Here is a 20,475-nt window from a genome sequence, read left to right on the forward strand (position 1 = left end):
TCCTTACTACGCCTCCCTCAGTTGCCGCGAGTGAGAGAGTTCAAGGGAAATCCTAGTGAAATACACTGATGGAAAACTATTAATCCTAATAATAATGTGCCCAACGCAGGTAACTCTTAAAGAACTGAGAGTGGGAAGATCAGAGCAGGATTTCCGAAGCAGTGCCCTCTTGAATTCTCATTGGATCCTTCCCAGCAGCCTAAATCATTCCTGCTGCTGAATCTATCAGGATGACTACAGCCCTGCTCACTAGTTCTCTCTTTATCTCTTGTCTTCAGCACATCCTTTTACTTCTCTTTGCAGATTTATCTGTATCTCACCTCCTGTTCTCTGGGGTTACACCGCTTCTATTTCTCCCCACTGTATGGGCATGTTACAGTCAGTAAATTTTCACTTTGTCTGCCCAAGGATCTTCACAAATAAGCCCCCCACCCCCCAAAATAAAAGGCACCTCTTTCGCATGTTGCTTCTTTTCCTTGGGGGTTCCGTGGCTTTCTGTGTAACTGGTTTTTAGTTGGTTACATGCCACCAGGAACTGCTGATTTTTTCAAAGTTCCACCACCCTGCAGCTCATCACTACCTTAATTTGGAAGATCATGGAATATCTGTTTGAATCCTGGATATCTTTTTCTCACAGTCATCTTGCTTCCTGAAATGTCCTCTGGTAAGTTATTCTCCTTACATTTTATTAGAAACTTATTGCTAGTGTTATTTTTAATGAGCTGTGTTGAGACAATATCTCATTAAAAAAATATTTTTTGTTACTTTCAGAACTCAAACATCTATGTGACTGTTAATTGATTAGTATATTAGTTGCAATTGTGCTACCAAGATACAACCCATGTGATGAATTATCCCATCACCTTTTACATTATTTATTTCTGTCCTCATTTATATTACAGGTTATAGGAAACATTAACCACCCCTCCCCCCTCCCATTAATGCTTCTTGGCCCGCATTCTTGTGCCATTTGAAAGGTCAAATTTTATATGTTTATCTAAGAGTAAGCTTAAAAGAAACCTTCAAGAAAATTTCAGGGTCTGAGAAAGTTCACTAGTCTCTGATCTTCAGAAGGTTGTTCAGGTCAGCATTTGTTCATTGCAAGCAATTACACGACTGAAGGAGGACTTTTGTTAAGTGTATTTTTATGGGTTTAGCCGGACACTAAGTGCTAATAGCCACTCTATGGTAAGAAGAAGAGTGGGAGTTTTAAGTGCACCATTTTTTTTTTCTCACAGTATCCCAAATCACACATGAGCATATTATTTTGGGTATTGTATTTCAATACAGGCACCATATTTAGTATATTTCTGATTTTATGAATTTAGCTAGTGAACAGCTAATTGGACACACAGTACTCATTTCAGAGGAAGAAAGCCATCGGAAGGAAGCACTGATTATCTTCGTTCTAATAAATTGAAATTCAGGGACAGACTTCATATGAAAAATTTAATTACCTCACTCTTCACACTTGTTCAGCCCCCAGACTCAATTTTTAATAAGTATGTTAATATGGCAGTGTTTTTGGCTTTTATGAACATTTTTTATGGGCTTAACTGACAGTTATGATTATCACTCCCCCTCTAAGTATAGGTATGTTGAGGAACATTTAAATCTTAGCTTTTACTTCACATATTGACAAAGACAGTGTATTAATTAAATGCCAAGCCTGCGTGTGTTAGTTATCCCTAGTGCATTCTAAGGTTTGAGGGTTTTCTCTGTGACCCCCTCACCTCCACCCAGCCCCCCTTAAGAACAAGTTCCTGGATTCTACAATATTTCTCTTTACTGGGATGGATGGAGGTGAGAACCTATTGTTTAAGCTTTTCTTACTTCCCTTACGTCTTTTCGTTCTTCATTTTCCTTTTATCTCTCTTTTTTCCCCCCCTTTCTCGCTCTCTCTGTCTCTGTTTTTTGTTTTTTAATTTCTCGGAAAGAACTGTTCCTGCCCTCATTGATGGCTGACGCGACGACCTAAGTAATGCTTTTTTTAATTCAAAAGCCCTTTTAGCTTCCAGACATAAAAGTACTCCAGCTGCAGCGTCACCCCATCCCCCAGTCTCAGGATTCAAGGGCTTTCCCCCCTTGGCTTCCACCAGCAGCCCATCAGAGCCGGGCTGAGACTGTGGTCCACACCACTTGGCGCCCCTCACCCGTCACTAGTTTCTACCTAGTCTCCTTCCCAGTCTGGTCGTCCTGTCTGACAAGTGCCATCAGCAGCCCTGACTTTACTTGAAGAAACGAGGGCTTCGCATAATTCACCCATTCAAATATCCTCTTTGGAGGACTGTTGCTATTGCGCAAGGGTGCAGGAGGGGGGTTAGGGGAAAAAAACAAAAAGCCCAAAACACCTAAAAACAAACCAAAAAACGCAACTTTCAGTGCAGTCAGATCTTTTCTTCCTAACCTAGTCTACTCCAGTGAAGCACAGACGTACGTTGTTGAGGTAAGTGCGTTTTGCTATATTCTAGCCTGAAACTCAGGCTTGGGAAAGGGGACATTTACGCTTGAAAGGCTCTGCCACCGCCAAGGACGCTTTAACCGGAGGGCTATCAACAGGCGACTGTGCCTGGAGGCTTCTCCGCAGCTCCTGGCAACGCCTAGGCCACCTGGGCGCGGAGAGCGCGGACGACAAGGTGCCCGGTGGCCTGCCTGGCCCTAGGCTCGGCGCTGGGTGTGGGGATGGCGGCGCGGGGAGGGACTGTGTCCCGCACTCTGCCCGGCCAGCGCAGGCTCCGCACTCAGCCCCTGCGGCGCACAGTGCTCGGTGTGGGCAACCGCAGCCCTGGAGCGCGGGGCGCGCCGGGGGGCTGCGTCCGTGCCCAACGCTCCGTTTCCAGCCTGCCTCAGGCCAAACTTGAGCAAAACCTCTTTTCTGCGTGAGAGGACAGACTTGGGAGCTCTAGACTCTCTTATCAACGCCCTTCTGCATTTGCATTTATTTATTTATTTATTTATTTATTTTATTTTATTTTTTTAATGAGCTATGTCTAAGACTAATAAATGACGGCTCTTCAGCATGCCCGCTTTGTAAAACCCTAATCGCCCTCTTCATCCCCCTGCTTAGTCGGACTCGCTTGCTAACTGACTTCTCAGGCTCCGTGTTAAAGTATCATTGACCGTCATTCCCTGTCTGCCTTCACCAACTCGCAAGAATCTGGGGGGGGGGGGGGGGGGAGGAGAGAGAGTTGAATTTCAACTTGGAGATGGAGCTTGTGATATAAGGCTGAAGTTAAAGCAAAGAGTGGGGTTGGGAGCCGTGTGGCTTATATTAGACCCACTTTCCAGTTGGGCTTTTATTTTTTGTTTCCCCCTTTCTGGAGGTGGGGCGGGAGGTAGGAGGATCTGGGACTGGGCGCGCTCCCCTCCGCTGTCCTGGAGGGGGTGGTGCTTCTTGGCCGCTGGTTACTGCTGGTTCTGCAGCCAGGCAGTGGCAGAGAGTTTAAGTCTCTGATGGCTGTTCTCCTAGTCCCCAGGAGTTGAACCAGAGAGCGTTTTACTCTGCACCAGGTCGAGAACGTGATCAACCCTTTAGAGCAGGGACCTCCTTCTAATGGGGATCGGTCTGGAAAAGGCTGGGGAGGCTCTGCCTCCGAAGATAAGATGCCTGTTTAGAGCTGTGTGAGATGCCAACCAGAGGCTTGAAAAGAGGAAGAGGTGACTGGGGTTGCAAAATAACCCCACTATTGCTTACAGATATTCTAGCCATTCAAATGTATGTAAGCAAAGAAGAAAGCATCAGGGTATAAAACTGTCACAGCAGCCTCGAAGACAGAGGATTCAGAATTTTGAGACTTTTTTTTTGCATGCTGTTTAGATTTGTCATCATGCAGTTAAGCAGGTAAGGACTGAAGGTCTATATTTTATTGACAACCATGTAACCTGCATTTGACCAATCCTGTGATAATCTTTTTTCTGCCTCAAGAGATGGGATACATGTATTTTCAGATGGTTCTCCTATGATGCATAACTTCTTGGTATTCATATTTGTGAGCCGTTTAAATCAATAAATGTTTAACTTGCATTCATTGAAATGTGTAACAATGCTACAAAAATCATAAACTGGGCAGAGGTCAAAGGAAGAAATGGGCAGGGTACAGAGTTGGAGGGAGGGATGCATTACCCTGATGAAGTATGTAAAATAGTAGTTGAAGAAATGCCTTGAAATTGTGCTTCTTGTTAAGGTCACAGACCTTAATATAAGGACAATTGGAGATTATTAAGGGCATCTTGAACTAGCAATTTAATTCTTACTATTTGAGAGAAATGTTTAATGGGTTATAGTCCTATTATTTTCTCACTTTCAAAAAAAATTATTGGGGTGGGGGTTGGTTGGGCTTTCAAATAGGTTAAGAAAGGAGCTTGCCCTAAGGCAATGTTTCATATAACCCCAGTATAGAAATCTTTGGGCTTGGAAAACTAGTTGCAAACTGAAAAATAAGCAAATTTAGAAAATTATAGTTAATCTCTCATAAATAAAGCTTTTTTTAAATTTTAAGTTTTGTAGATGTATAATTTTAGCAGCTAATAGATTTCTTCTACTATTAGATTTAACAAAAAAAATACTTAATTAAAATGACAACACATGTTTTGAATGTGTGAAGTTTTGTTAGTATTGATAATGTTTTGTAATGTTTTGCTTACATGTTGAAGGAGTCTGGAGTCCCCATATAATGAAAAAATTAGTGAAACCCAATTCTAAAACTATCCTACTTATTTCTAACACTTTCTCTTCTCTAAGAAATTGTATTCTTTAAGATTTTCCCTGGAAATAATTTAGTACTTACATTTATTGATGTGGATTTCTGATCAATAATTTTTCTGCTTGTAAGGCTCACTGATAACATCTTGAAGATATAAGAAGGATAATTGCAACTTTGGGTCATAAAATTGCAAAGTTATAGTGCTTTTCTTAAAAGGGAGTTTGATACAAGAGGTAGTTTTTACTCCACTGGAGAAAGTAATTTGTCAATGAATTCCAATTCTTCAATTCTTCCCAATTCCTCAGTTCTTTTGCATTTTACCCTCTAGAATTTTATTGTAGTGAACATGTTCAGTGTGTGTGTGTGTGTGTGTGTGTGTGTACGCCCACTTTTGGGTGGGTGGAGAAAGTATTTATTTAAATATACATTGCTTTAATAATGTTTTTGAAGTGAAATATGCACAATACCTATATGATTGATTTCATTTATCATTTAATCAGATAATGTGTTATTCTAGCCTCTCACAAGATATTTTCTTAAACTCAACATTACAGTGGAAATGTAGATTTTTAAATAAAATACAGTACATCTTGATTTTCTTCATGTAAAATGATTGGTATATATAGGTAACTAAATTAAGTCTAAATAGGAAGAAACCTTTGGGATTCTAAAAGAATGTGTGTGTGTGTGTGTGTGTGTGTGTGTGCGCGCGCGGTGCACTTGTATGGATTATATATACACACATGCATATATAAAATTAACCTTATTGCTAGATTTGTATGTTCTTTAAATAAAAATGGAATTTATTTTCAGAATAGTGTCTTTGTGTGTTTCCCTCTACAAGTGCAAAGAACTTAACTTGTAGGACTTCAAAACTTTGATACTTTGTTATCAACCTATGCTTGAGTTTCCTGTATTTCCTGCTATTTTGATTTTTTTTTCCATATTCTTTTTAAAACGAGCAGTTACTGACTGGAATAAGTGTCTGCAATTTTAGCAATCTAGAAAATTGGGTATTAGTTTGAAGTTCAGACACAAACAGAAATGTAACACCAATGTGGCAAGTTGAGCATAAATTCATCTTTCATGAAAAAATACCACAAAGGTATTTGGATATTATGATTATGACTTCTGATTAATGACGTAAGCTCCTAAGAGTCTTAATATTTTTCTCTTAATTTCCTAGCAGTGGGTTATTGTGATACGTAGAGTGAGATGGGTTTAGGATTCCTTCCTCAATGTCAATTCTAGCTCTACCTCAGTAATATGATCCTAGTGAAATTTCTTGACCACTCTTCATTTATTTTCCTCAATTCTCAAATGGGGGAAAATAATATCTATAGTGTTGTTATAGATAAATGACATAAGAGATGAAGATGCTTTAAATAGACAAACATGTTCTGAAAACAAAATATATTTTGAAAAAGATAGCATTTACATTTATTTATTTATTTATTTATTTATTTTTGGCCTTTTTGGATACAGTTCTCCTTCCATGAAGAAGTAATGATGTTGACAACTTTTTTTTTTTTTAATGATAGTATCAAATATTCTTGGTATATGGTGTCACGGTGTCTAATGAATTTAAATAATGTTTTCTTTTTGTTTTGATATTGTGTAGCTGAAAAACAAAACAGAAGTTGAAGAATGCATTCCTTGAGGCACACTAATTCTTAATTACATTATATTTACCTTGGCTTTAATGTATTTCTGGGACAATAGTCACATTTACAAGAGTAGTTATTCTTCATTAACTTTTCAGTGTCAGTTAGTGAAAGGAACGTCTGATTTCTTAGCAAATTTTTGTTATTAACCTGATGATTCCTGTCAGTTTAATTGAACATAAGGTCAACTGTTCTCATGTAGCAACTTTAAAAATGGAGTAACTCAAAAAATGTCAGACTTTAAATTTCGAACATTGTTTATAAACTAATATTCAGCTTACCAGAATTAATTAGGAGACATCTGGCATTGTTGCTGTTTTAATTTAGCAACTATGTGGATATTTTCATTTAGACATTTAGGTGTGTAATTGAGCAGTTTCTCCATTTGCTGCTATATGGTTTTATGATTTTAATGTTTACAATTTATAAGTTCTAAAGGAGAACAAAAGAAAAAAATAATTTGTGTTTGAATATTATTGACTGTTAATGGATGATCGTGATTGTTAAAAGAAGGGAATAGTATAATCATGTTTATACTATTCTAGAAAAGAGGAAAAGAATCTCTAAAGATGAACTTTCATCATGAGCACTAATGATCTTTCCTGAAAATCTATCTGGAAGTTCTTTTTCTTTCTTCTTTTTCTTCTTCTTCTTCTTCTTCTTCTTCTTCTTCAAACTGATATCAAATAGCCACTCTAACAATTTTATACTGGTCATCAAATACTGTCATCAATAGCATTTTAAAGCTTTCATTACTGTCATTTCAAGGCATATTTGATGAGTTATTAAGAATATTGGTATCCACTTACTCATGTGCAAACCTATCCAGTTACAAAGTATCCATAGCTAATGATATCTAAAGCTATGAATCCACTTTTCTATACTTAATATATGACATGAAGTATTCCTGCATACAGTTCTGGGATATTTCTCAATTTTGTATTCAGAGTAACAAATCATGAATAACTAGTTGATGCTCCGTAATTGAAATTGAAACCCAATTATGATTCTCTAACAATTTATTTTCCCCTAAGATTGAAAGATAAAACAAATATATTTTTTTAAAGAGTTGACTGGATTGCCAGGCATTTTTCATGAAATAAATGGTTTGTGTTGATTTTTAAAATGATTATTTTTAACCAAGAAAGTATAAATTCAGATATGGAAAAATGACATGCAACCTAAAAATGTAAGAAGTCTTATAGATTCTTACTCTTCCATATTCATTATTATTTCTTAAACATAATTTATACTCACACAATTTTAATTTTTATTAAATTTACAGTTGAAAGTGTATTTTCCCTCAGTGTGACCTATTGTTATTTAAAATTAATATTTTGAGAGTGTTTGTTTTACTGCCTAAACCCTAATTTACTCAGATATAGATGCCTTTGAAAGCACCCAAAGCATAACAAATTCCCTTTTATAGCTAATAAAGAAGTTTCCATGATATAGTTCCAGCAAATTAAATCTATAAAATACACATTTATTGATTAAATTAATAAATATGTTAACATTACATTCAAATGTATTGTAGTTCTCTGCTCTAAAAGAATTATTGTCTCATAATGGTGTGTTTCATTTAAATTCCATTATAGAGTTATGTGAAAGAATACTTATAGATAGACTTATTCTTCCTGATTTCTGTGAATATCAGCCAACCTCATCAGGATTGAGCTGTTTTTTATTAACTTTTCTGGAGTCTTGCATTTTGTTAATTTTAAAAGCTATCTCTAGAATATTGCACTATTAAAAAACAATCTTGCCTTGGGAAGAGCAGAATTGAGGAAGCTAGATTTTCAATGTCAAATAGTGGCCAGAATATAAGCACACTGCTACTTTATAGATTCATTAAACACTCATTCTCACAACTGAAAAACATTTTCTTTAAAACATGCCAGATGATGTCCACAAATACAAGGTAGTTTGGAAAAGGTGATTGAATCAAACCAAAAATTACATTTAAAAAATCAAGCATGGGTTTAATCAAGTATCATATCACTGAATCCCATGTGTTGTATATAATGTGTTTTTTGTAATTTGTAATATCTTTGATAGGCACATCCTTTAAAGATACAAGTATATTTTAACTGCTTTCAGATATGCAACTTAATACTGTGTGCAGAAGCTTCTTCTGTTGTAGCTAAAGTAAATCTAGAACAAAATTAATTCAATCAGGAAGTCCTGGTGTAGATAATACATTTAAGTGTTTTTCATGTCTTTAGTATGGTAACATTTCTGATGGTTTGAAAAATCAGCCCTTTAAATGTATATAAAGAGATGATAGAACAGTTTTTCAGAGGTAAACAACTGTTAAATAATAATAAACACAATTGAAATTTTTAAAAGAAAATCATTAAAGGTTAAATAAATCTTACATCAAAGTTGTATAAAGTGATCTCTTTAGATAATTAACTCATGCTTTTCTCAACATTTTCTTATACCAAAGATATCAATATATAGACCAAGTCTAACTTACACAAAACATTTAAATTGAATGACTCAGGTTTACAAGTAATTGAATTTTTGATTATTCATTCTGACCTGTCACTAATATACAAAAACAAAGTTACAATATATTTTATCAATGTGATAAGTAGTATTTTGGAAATTACACTAGGGAATAATGTGGAAGACAAAAAGTTTCCAGAGAATGAAAATGATCTGCCAATTACCAATCAACAGCAGTAACAACTAGAAAGTATATATTTTTGTTCCATTTTACTAATTTCTGTCCAAATGGAGTTTTTAAACAACTTCTTAATTTTAAGTAAACAAAAAAAGCAATTATTATGGGGGGTGTGTTTTCCAATGTGTAAAATTTACTCTTTTGTACATGTCAAAAATTTTAACAATTACCCAAAAACAGTGTTTGCATTTTTACATCGTGCACTAAGAGAAGGGAATCCAGTCTTCTCTGTGAATCGAAAGAAAATCCATAGTTAAGAAAAACGGGACTCCTGAGAAATTTCTTAAGGGTCACTCCACAGATCTTAAATTTAAATTTAAAACTTCTTTTTTGACTAAAGGACTTGCTTTAAGTATCTTTCTCACCTTTGGGTGGAGATATAGCTTATGGATTTATAAACTTTTTCTCCAACACACAGATTTTTGCAATGTATCACTCCTTTTTTTGAGAACTTTTAGATCCGGACAGATTATCGACATTTTAAATATGTAGCTATCTTTATATTTTGGTTAAAAGCATAACACTGATTCTGTTTGACTAGTGACAAAACCATGAGGAAAAATAACTGAGGATCCGCGTTTCCTCTCAGAACTCTAGCAGGTTTTCATTTGTGTCTTTCATCCATCCATGAAATGAAGACATTTTACAATCATGCAAAAATAGGCCAGAATGAATAAGAAAGATCACTTATGTCATTATTACCTTTTTTTTTTAATTTTTTTTTTCTTCTGAACGTTTATTTATTTATTTTGGGGGCAGAGAGAGACAGAGCATGAACGGGGGAGGGGCAGAGAGAGAGGGAGACACAGAATCGGAAACAGGCTCCAGGCTCTGAGCCATCAGCCCAGAGCCCCACGCAGGGCTCGAACTCCGGGACCGCGAGATCGTGACCTGGCTGAAGTCGGACGCTTAACCCACTGCGCCACCCGGCGCCCCATGTCATTATTACTTTTAAAACCTATCCCTGACTTCTGCTATTTAAGAAAATCAATTTTGATTTAGAGTAAGAATCAGCAACTTCATATAAATGGCTGTGATTAACTAGCAAAAATATTTCTTTCTTATCAATAATATTGAGTCAGTAAGACAAACAAGTTTTATCTAGCTTCACATGATTCTTTCATCACAAAAGTGACAAAAATTTAGCATGCTTTACTATATTTTTGATATAGTTCTCTAGAGGTCTAAACTGAAGATGAAAATTTATTGACTCAGGATTTGAAACTAACCAGTTGCTAACTGTTCATGAAAATTTATTTATTACTGGGGCACCTGGGTGGCTCTGTCAGTTAAGTGTCCAACTCTTGACTTCAGCTCAGTCATGATCTCATGGTTCGTGAGTTCGAGGCTTGCGTGGGGCTCTGCACTGACACTGAGGAGTCTTTTCGGGATTCTCTCTCTCTCCCTCTCTCTCTCTCTCTGCCCCTCCCCTGCTGACTCTCTCTCTCAAAAGAAATAAACTTTAAAAAAATTATTTATTACCAAATTTCATTCTCAGACAATTCCCATAACATTGATTCCTATGATTATTATTTAGAAGGTAATTCTTGACAGGTTCAGACAACATGATTTTAAAAATTATGACCAGTGTGTACATAATGTGCTGGGTATAGCTAATACTCAATAGTTTCTATATATTAGACATAGTAATGTCTTATTTATGCTTTCTTATAATATCCTTCAAAATCTTGCTGTTTTTTAATATAAAAATTCTCTTCAAGAATATAAATTATTTTTTCAAATAGATTTACTTTGCTTTTCTTTTGAAATTAATATCTTACGTTCCTTATAATTTCTAAGTTTGAAGAGTTAAAGTAACATAGTGATAAGAATGGTCCTTGAAAATGTCAGATGTTTTCAAAATTGTATGTTGGGGGAAAATAGAACATATTGTTAGAAAAAAGCTTAATTAGACAAGCTGGAATATATTACCAACCAGGCAATATATGGCTAGCTACCATGTGAAAATATTGGCCATTCCAGCATTTCTGGCCATGAGGTAAGATGTGCATTCTTTGATTAGAAACATGGAGAATCCTGACATGCTTTCTTAAATAACATGTTTTTAATTTTTTTTACATTTATTTATTTTTGAGAAACAGAGTGAGACAAAGCGTGAGCGGGGGAGGGGCAGAGAGCGAAGGAGACACAGAATCCGAAGCAGGCTTCAGGCTCTAAGAAGCAAGGCTCAACCCCCCAACCGTGAGATCATGACCTGAGCCAAGAACGCTCAACCGACAGCCACCCAGGCGCCCCTGACGTGCTTTCTTAAATGGTAGTTCAGAAGGCACGGAGAACAGTAGATAAAAAAATTAACTACTTGATGTTGGATTGGTTTGCTTATTGTAGATCACCTCTTTTTATTGTTATTTTGGTTTTTAAAAAAAATTATTTATTGGGGGCACATGGATGGTCAGCTGGTTGAGCGTTTTCTCTTGATTTCAGCTCAGGTCATGATCTCACTGTTCATGGGTTCAAGCCCCATGTCGGGCTCTGTGCTGACAGCATGAAGCCTGGTTGGGGTTTCTCTCTCTGTCCATCCTCAACATGCTCTCTCTCTCCTACTCTCTCAAAAAATAAACAAAACAATTAAAAATTTATTGAATGTATGATCAGTGGTGTGCAATGGAGTGAACCTTGGGAATATAACAATGAAAAGATATAACAGTTGTTCATAACATGTTTACAATTTTTATTTTTGCTCTGTATAGTACACTTTGTTTTAATTAATGAACAAAGGCAAATTTAATGCTTGGCCACTATTTTTTTTCACACATGTCCAATTTTGATATAAATACCATTTTCTTTGAGAAAAGAAGAGGGATGTCATATTTCTCAGGATACAGATAGGTCAATAAAGAATGTATTTTCCATTCAGAGTTCTGAGGATAATTATTAAAGGCAAATGAAGGAACCAGGACAGTTCTGAAGGTAAAACCATAACAATTCTCAGAGTGATGACTTAGTTGATGTTTTATCACGGTTTGTTTTGTTTTTAAATGTTAGCTTTTTTTTAAATGGAAACATTTCCAATGTGTTATGCTTTTGTTTTTTAGTGACTAGAATTAACGAAAAACGATTAACATTATAAGAATTTGCAAATTTAATTTTCTTATTCCATCATGTGTGTACTGAGGGCTTTCTCCACGCCATGTTATTTTGTTAGTGCTACAGATGCATTAGTGAATAAAAACAGATACCAATCCCTGCCTGGTGTTGCTTGCACTGGAATTGCAGTAAGTATTATATTATTACAGGAATTATTGAATAATTACAAGAATTATCCTGTGAATTTAGTGGTATCTGTAACCAAGACTAGAAGACAAGTTTAGGACTCCACTGGCAATATTTCTAACCATACGCTTCTAGGTTAAAAACACTTCAACATTTTCATTTCCTTACAAAGGAATAAAAAGAAGCTGAAGATTATTATTTTGAAATTAAAAAAGAATTTCCTTTGGCTTAATAATCAGAACCTTTTTAAAAATTTTAACAATTTTATTGGACTTTCTTTGAAAATTCCTTAAATGTAGGGTACTTGTGCAGCTCAGTTGGTTAAGCATCCGACTCTTGATTTTGGCTCAGGTCACGATTTCATGGTTCAGGAGTTTGAGCCCTGCACCGGGCTTCTCACTGACAGTATGGAGCCTGCTTGGGATTGTCTCTCTGCCTTTCTCTCTGCCCCTCGCCCATGTGCAGGCACGTGTGTGTGCGCGCACGCATGCACGCGCTCTCTCTGTGTCTCGAAATAAATAAAAACTTAAAAAAAATGTTTTTAAGTTCCTTAAATGTAATGTTTACTTTGTGTATGACGTCAGAAGATACACTCCTATTTATGTTTCTTCATATAATAATTTCTAATTAAATAGCCTACTTTACCTTGTAGCCCTGGTTAACTCCAAGATAAGTTTTGGTCCTATTATAGAACAATGGATTCATTGTTCATTTGGTTCCAAACTCCAGCGTTTCTACACTTCAACCCAGCATTATGTCTTACTCCTCGAATAAGTATAAATGCCTTTGTTGAAAGTCTAAGTTAGTATTATACTTTGTTTTTACCCAGGATCATTATTAAAAATTTTATTTTAATATTTCTAAAGCCTTTCAAAACTGTGACTGAGGTCATTTTCCATAGAGGTGAGGGAAAAATGTTTATTGTCTTTGTACTTGCATAGTATTCACACATAGTCCTTTTTTAAAAATTATTTCCTCAAATTCTCTTTAAATTTGCCTTTATGTGACAAAAGTCTTTTACTGACCAGAATTGTTTTATCCAGGGTGCTTTATTATCAGACTGTGCCAGAAACAACAGAATTATTTTCCTGGTTATAGTGACCATACTAAATACAGATGTCTGTAACCATGATTTCCATTCCATTTCTGTATGTACATGTAGATTATTTTAATCTTTATTTTTAATTAATTAATTGATTGATTTTAGTATTGACCATATCCCCTAGGTTGTACTTTTCATCCTTGTGACTTATTCACTCCATAGTTGGAAGCCTGTATCTCCCACTCCCTTTCAATCACCTTTTCCCCCACCCCAACCATCAGTTTGTTTTCGGTCTTTGTGGATCTGTTTCTGCTTTTTTGTCTGAATGTTTTGCTTTGTTTTTTAGGTTCCATATGTAAATTAAATAATATTTGTTTTTCTCAGTCTGACTTATTTCACTTAGCATAACACCCTCTAGATCCATCCATGTTGTCATAAATGGGAATATCTCATTCTTTTTTATGACTGAGTAATATTCCTTTGTGTATATATACCACGTCTTCTTCATCTATTCATCTGTGCGTGCACACTCAAAGCTATTGTAAATAATGCTGCTGCAGACATAGGGGTGCGTATATCTTTTCAAATTAGTGCTTTTCTTTTCTTTGGGTAAATCACCTGTAATGGCATTATTAGATCATATGGTATTTCTATTTTTAATTGTTTGAGGAGCTTTTATACTGTTTTCCACAGTGACTGCGATTTGCAGTCTCATCAACAGTGCATGAGGGTTCCTTGTTTTCTATATTCTGGCCCTGTCTTCTTTCTAGTCTTCTTGATTCTACTTATTCTGACAAGTATAAGGTAATATATCTCATTGTGGGATTGATTTGTATTTCCCTGACGGTTAGTCATACTGAACATCTTTTCATGTGTATGTTGGTCATCTGTATGTCTTCTTTGGAAAAAAATCTTTATTTTTTTAAAAATTGTTGTTTATTTATTATAATGTCTATTTTATTTTTGAGACAGAGAGAGAGAGAGAGAGGGAAGATATATGGGGGAGGGGCAGAGAGAGAGGGAGACCCAGAATCTGAAGCAGGCTCCAGGCTCCAAGCTGTCAGCACAGAGCCTGATGTGGGGCTCGAACTCACAAACAGTGAGTTCTTGACTTGAGCTGAAACCAAGAGTCAGATGCTTAACTGATTGAATCACCCAGACTCCTCTGGAAAAAATATCTTTGTTTTAAGCTGTCTCCTTTTTTATTGTTTTGGTAATCAAAGATACTTATAATCAATTTTCAAAAGCATTTCTCATACTTTAACATTAGATTTTGCAATTTAAATATACTATTCTAAACATCTTGCATCTGAAATTTATTCTTTATTCTTTTACCATTCTTTCCTTATGAATTAAAAAGAAATACAATCTGAATCTCACCAAGATGTGCTGTTATGTAATCAGTTATGTTGAAACACCAAGATATTTCACATTTAAAATATAAAAAATAAGCCAAATGACTCTTGAACTTTGGGCTTTTAAGAATTATGTCCCCTACGTGCTGGACAGAATTAAGGAACGGAACTCCCCTTCTCTTCATTTTTTCTAATCAGCTCTACCATTAGGTAGTAGCATTTAACTTCTTCTTTATTGGTAGGACAAGATTGTATTGACAGGATCAAGCAGGAGATTAGTTCCCTCTGCAGTATATACTCCTCAGAGGAATGCTAACCCTCATTAGGATGGAAAACACTTAAAGCTGTAATTCAGAGGCACTGTATTGCCTGATCAGCTAAAATAAATAATGAGAAGGACCCTCTGGAATGTAGGTTTATCAGAGTTAAATCACTGGAAAGATTCACTTCTCAGGCTAGTCTTAACCTATACAACATGATTTAAAATGAGAAAGCTCAATTATTTAAAAAAATAAAGTGAAAAAATATAAAAATAAAGGATTACTAACAGATTAATATAATGACAATCTCTTTCTGGTTTAAGCAGACATAATGAAATAGCCTACAAACAAAAGAAAAAAATGGCATTCAGTGCATGTTCCAGAAATTTGCCATGTACATGACAGTTTGTTAAGCTTTAAGGGCCACAGGGATTACTAAAACATAATCTCTGCCAGCAAGACCTTCACAAACTTCCTATGAACAAAGGTGGTAAAAAGGATAATAGTGGCATATTGTGAAATTTTAGAAGATTTATGAATGGAAATCCATCTAGTCTGTAGTTATTTTAATAATTTTAAAAACAACATATTTGAAAGGATTTAAAAGAGTTATTAACCCACCAGGAAAAATGTTTTTAGATTTTTCTTTTTTAAAAAAAAATTAAATGTTTATTTATTTTTGAGAGAGAGAGAGAGAGAGAGAGAGAGAGCATGAGCACAGGAGGGGCAGAGAGAGAGAGGGAGACGCAGAATCAAAAGCAGGCTTCAGGCTCTGAGTTGTTAGCACTGAGCCCAACATGGGGCTCAAACCCACAAGATGCGAGATAATGACCTAAGTCAAGTTGGATGCTTAACTGACTAGGCCATTCAGACGCCCCTGTTTTTAGATTTTTCTTAAAGTTCATTTATTTTGAGAGAGATAAAACGTGCACAAGTGGGGAAGGGGCAGACAGAGAGGGAAAGAGAGAGAATCCCAAATAGGCTCCACACTGTCAACAAAGAACCCGATGCAGGGCTTGAACTCAAGGAACTGTGAGGTCATGACCTGAGCCGAAATTAGGAGTCAGGTGCTTAACCAACTGAGCTACCCAGGCATCCCCATTCATTTTTAAAATTCAAAAGGAATTGTTATTTCACATAAAGAACACATTCCATTTTTTTTTTTAAGTCGCTGATTGGATAACCTTAGGTGTCTGTGATGCCTAGAGTTATATGATATTTTTTTGCTTTGGGGATTATCACAACTTTTTGGCTTTTTATATATTTGTTTTACTTTTTGAGAGATATTGAAAGAATTATTAGTGCATAAAGAAAAAAAAAACCTTTCATTATAATTTCCAGATATACCCAGTGACAAACTGGATGGCTAAAAGTCAGAATGACTTTTTTCCCCATTTCTACATGTTACTATTTATTTCAACAGGTGCACAAAGGCAGAGCAACTCTTTCTCTATACTCCTGGTGGAGTGCAGGAAAGAGAGAGTGGCAAAATTCTGCCTACTTGTGTGGAAAAAGGCACGCATTATGTAACGTATGCAAGATTTTATATCTTGATGAATTTCTTGACATCTTTATAGAATAAAATGCCAAATTCTACTCCATTAGGCTATTTAAAAATTCATTACCTTTATATAAACAATGCTTAGATAAGGAAGAAGAATTTAAGGTCATTTGAGATAAAAAATTATAGAACATAACTGGCATTTAACTAAAGCCGTAAATTAATACATCATTACTGAAGTAATGATGTAAATCATTGAATAATGGAACTCTTATTCTTTTATTTATTTGACCATATACCATATATAGGTCATGAATATTCAAAGGTGAAAAGTGTATATGTATATGCATATAGGAAGATGATGTGTTGTATTATCCATATCTTTGAATACGTTCACCAAATGTAATACTTGAGTTTGCCATTTTAGAAAAGCAATGCCTTTGAAATGATTTTCCTCATAACTCATAATCTATCCTGCCAAATAATACTTTAAAATATATATTTTTAGTTGTAGTCTTGACTTTTCACACTATTATTCCTTAAAATAATACTTGTGAAAGATGATCCTAGTATTATTCATGTAATTATCTGGCATTTTTGACAACATAAGAAAACTTACCTTGGTTGAAAATTTATGATTGCATTTCAGAAAATATTAAAATCATCTCATAATTTTATTATGTCTCCATTTTGAGACACCAACTCTTTTTTTTCATTTTATTATAAAGCAATTTATAATAATATGGAGTCATTAAACCTACTGGATTAATCTTGCAATTTCTATGAAGAGCAAATAGGTAAATTAAATCACTCTGACCATGATTATACTTTTTAACCCAATAAATAGCACACATAATCTGAAAAAAAGTAGTTTTGTAATTTTTTAGTTTATAGTACCTGTTTTTAAAGATATTAAACTGAATCACATTTAACTTTTATTTCATTTTCTATTTCCATTATTTATATTTTCCATTTAAAATTTTTATTTTGTTCAAAAGCATTTTATTAAGTGGTAACAAAATTCCTAATAAATAAATTTCAATCTGCAAACAGTTCTGATTAGGTTGTAGTGTGGTATCATAGGGAGAGCATGGTTTTCAATATGGGTTCAAGACTAATGCCATTCGGTCCTTGCTCTGTTGCATGTTTATTCACCTTGAACCTCAGTCATCTAAAGAAGCTAATGGTGATATTAATATATTGCATTGTGTTGCTATGAGGTGAAATACAGAAATATTGGCAAATTGTTGTCATATCAAAAGATCTTGATAAAGGTAATTTATTGGGAAGAAAATAATGTCATTTTCATCATCACTGTCTATTTTCCCCCCAATAAACTTTGGAAGGATTTGAGTTAAAGTTATCCCTAGTATATGACCTTTCTTTTTTTTTTTTAAATTTTTTTTCAACGTTTTTTTATTTATTTTTGGGACAGAGAGAGACAGAGCATGAACAGGGGAGGGGCAGAGAGAGAGGGAGACACAGAATCGAAACAGGCTCCAGGCTCTCAGCCATCAGCCCAGAGCCTGACGCGGGGCTCGAACTCACTGACCGCTAGATCGTGACCTGGCTGAAGTCGGATGCTTAACCGACTGCGCCACCCAGGTGCCCCCCTAGTATATGACCTTTCAAATGGGGAGGAGCAAGCTATTCAACTGCTGTTTCTGTTATTAAATTCCAGAATGACAACACAGTATAACATACATTATGCTTAATAATGAAAAGAGATCTTATGTTTGACTTTACATTTGACCTCGTGTTCATTTGACCTATCTTTAGAAACTATGAATAACAAAATATAAATGAAGGATCCTAAGTTTTCCACAATTATATGCATGATCATTATATTCCCTTATAATTATACTTAAAGCTAATAATTAATGGTAGTTTTATATCCTTGCTCTTAACAATTTTTGAATATTAAGAATGCTTTGCTTTGATACTACTTGAATGTGTCATTTACGTTTGTGATTTGGACATCTAAACCATTATGTCAGGACTCCTTTTCCCTCCTTTCTCAAGTATAAAACTATTGTCATCCTGTGTAGCTCAAATGCAAACTCCTTTGTAAAGCTTTCTTCTTTCCATGTAGAATGAGTTTTCTTAATCTTGTCATCCATATCACATTAATTACACCTCATTTTGCTACTTACTTACTCACTATTTATTCATTCACTTAACCAATTCTTATTAAGAAACTTTATTTCAGGTACTTCGTTAACTGTACCTAGTTGTCATTAAAATAAGAACAATTATTGTCCCCTAAAACTAAGTCTGATTGAAGTCAGGGAAGATATGTAGCCAAACAGACAAAATATATGTATAAATATACAATATAAATGTGCTATATAGATGAAGTGATGGGATCATGAAGACCAAACAATCTCAAAGGATCACAGATAGCTTCATGGAGAAATGACAGTCTAGTCTGAAATTCAAATATAGGTAAGGATTGGGCAGGTGAAGGGATTCAAGTAGAAATAATAGGTCAGGTAGAATAAACTGCATATGCAAAGATGCTGAAGAAAGGGAGAAAGGGAGATGAATTTGAGGAATAAAATTATGCTTGCAGCATGGTTGATGTTTGATTGATAACTGTAGTGTTATATATAGGGAGAAAATATGCAGAGGAAGAGTTAAGTAAGGAAAGATCATTTTAAAAATTATCTTGAAAAGTTTGGATGTTATCCAGAGGGTAAATGACACAAAATCTTAAGTGGGGGTAAAAGAGTTGTAGGTTCAAACTTAACTTTATATCAAGATAACTCTGTAGTATAAAGAACAAATTGGAGAGAGCCACATGGGTATTAGGAAGACCAGTTATGAAGCTATTGGAGCGACCCAGAATAGAAGCTATGGTGGTAGCATTGGGGGTAGAGAATGACCCACTCAAGTCAAGTGCATGTGGAATGAAAGTCATAGATTTGATTCTTGGGAAGAACTTGGGAATTGACTGGATATGTGCAATGAGTGAGAAGGTAGAGGAAAGTAAGATTTGGGGTTAAAGATTTGAGAATATGGAAGTATCGTTTATGAGATAAAGAAACCAGAAGGAGAAAAAAATGGAAAATGTTGATTTTTAGTTGACAGAGGTATTGGTTTCTAACAGAGACTACCCTATAGGCCATGTGTCCTTCCTTATATAAAGCTTTCCTCATTTGATTGTAAGTTTCTGAAGACCAAAGCAGCATTCTTAGTGATACCTGTGATCCAGCTTCATACCAAAATATATGAGGGTATTTTGCACATTGTAGATGATAAGTAATATTTACTTTTTTTATTGTGTGATTTCTTTGTTAGTAATTCTACCAAAAAAAGAATATAAATAATTGCTATTTAGAAAGACTATTGAAAATTTACAGTTTATTATATACAAATATATTTATTTTATAATAATAAAATGATTCTAATATTTATGCTTTGGTAGAATGTATTCCATTAAATTATTAAGGAAGAATGTGGTTTTTTAATAAATATAATCATTTGGGAATTAGAGACTTTATTTTGAAGACTTAGCTTTTTATATTTATAAATTCCAATATTAGTGATTATGACTGTTAAGGAGCTATTTTATAGAGCAATGTAGCAGTTGCTGAAGATGAGGAATTTGGAAAATGGGTGCATGACCTGGAGCAAATCAGTTTTCCTTGGATCCTTGCTTCATACAAAAAAACATGTATAAGGGATTAAGAAAGAGAGAGACAGTGTGTAGAATATGTGGTAAAATGTAAACAATTGGTAGATGTGACTGAACGATATATGTGTTTATTTTACTAGCCTCTCAACTTTCTGTGTGTTTTACAATTTTCAAAATAAAAAAAAAAAAGAATCTCTTTGACACAATTATTTTCTGAAGCTTCTTTGCATATGCAAAATTGTAAATGGGTTTTATTCCCTGAGAAACTATTTTGAACATGTTAGCGAAAAATCAGTTCAAATGCAAAACCTAAAAGAAGCAATTATATAGTATGCAATATTAATAGTATAACAAAAAGTAATAATTAATATTCAGCATTCAACTAGACAT

At 34.8% G+C, this 20,475-nt stretch overlaps 1 protein-coding gene across 1 annotated transcript in view; it reads left to right on the forward strand.

The window, feature by feature from the left end:
* The first annotated feature begins 6 nt into the window (after positions 1-6).
* Positions 7-20,475, forward strand: part of BRINP3 (BMP/retinoic acid inducible neural specific 3) — a 423,267-nt gene continuing 402,798 nt past the window's right edge. Inside the window, exon 1 of the mRNA XM_043569197.1 lies at positions 7-664. The gene's annotated coding sequence lies outside the window, so the exon portion shown is untranslated. The remainder of the gene's footprint in view (positions 665-20,475) is intronic.

The sequence above is a fragment of the Prionailurus bengalensis genome, chromosome E4, assembly GCF_016509475.1.
Source record: "Prionailurus bengalensis isolate Pbe53 chromosome E4, Fcat_Pben_1.1_paternal_pri, whole genome shotgun sequence".
NCBI lineage: Eukaryota > Metazoa > Chordata > Mammalia > Carnivora > Felidae > Prionailurus > Prionailurus bengalensis.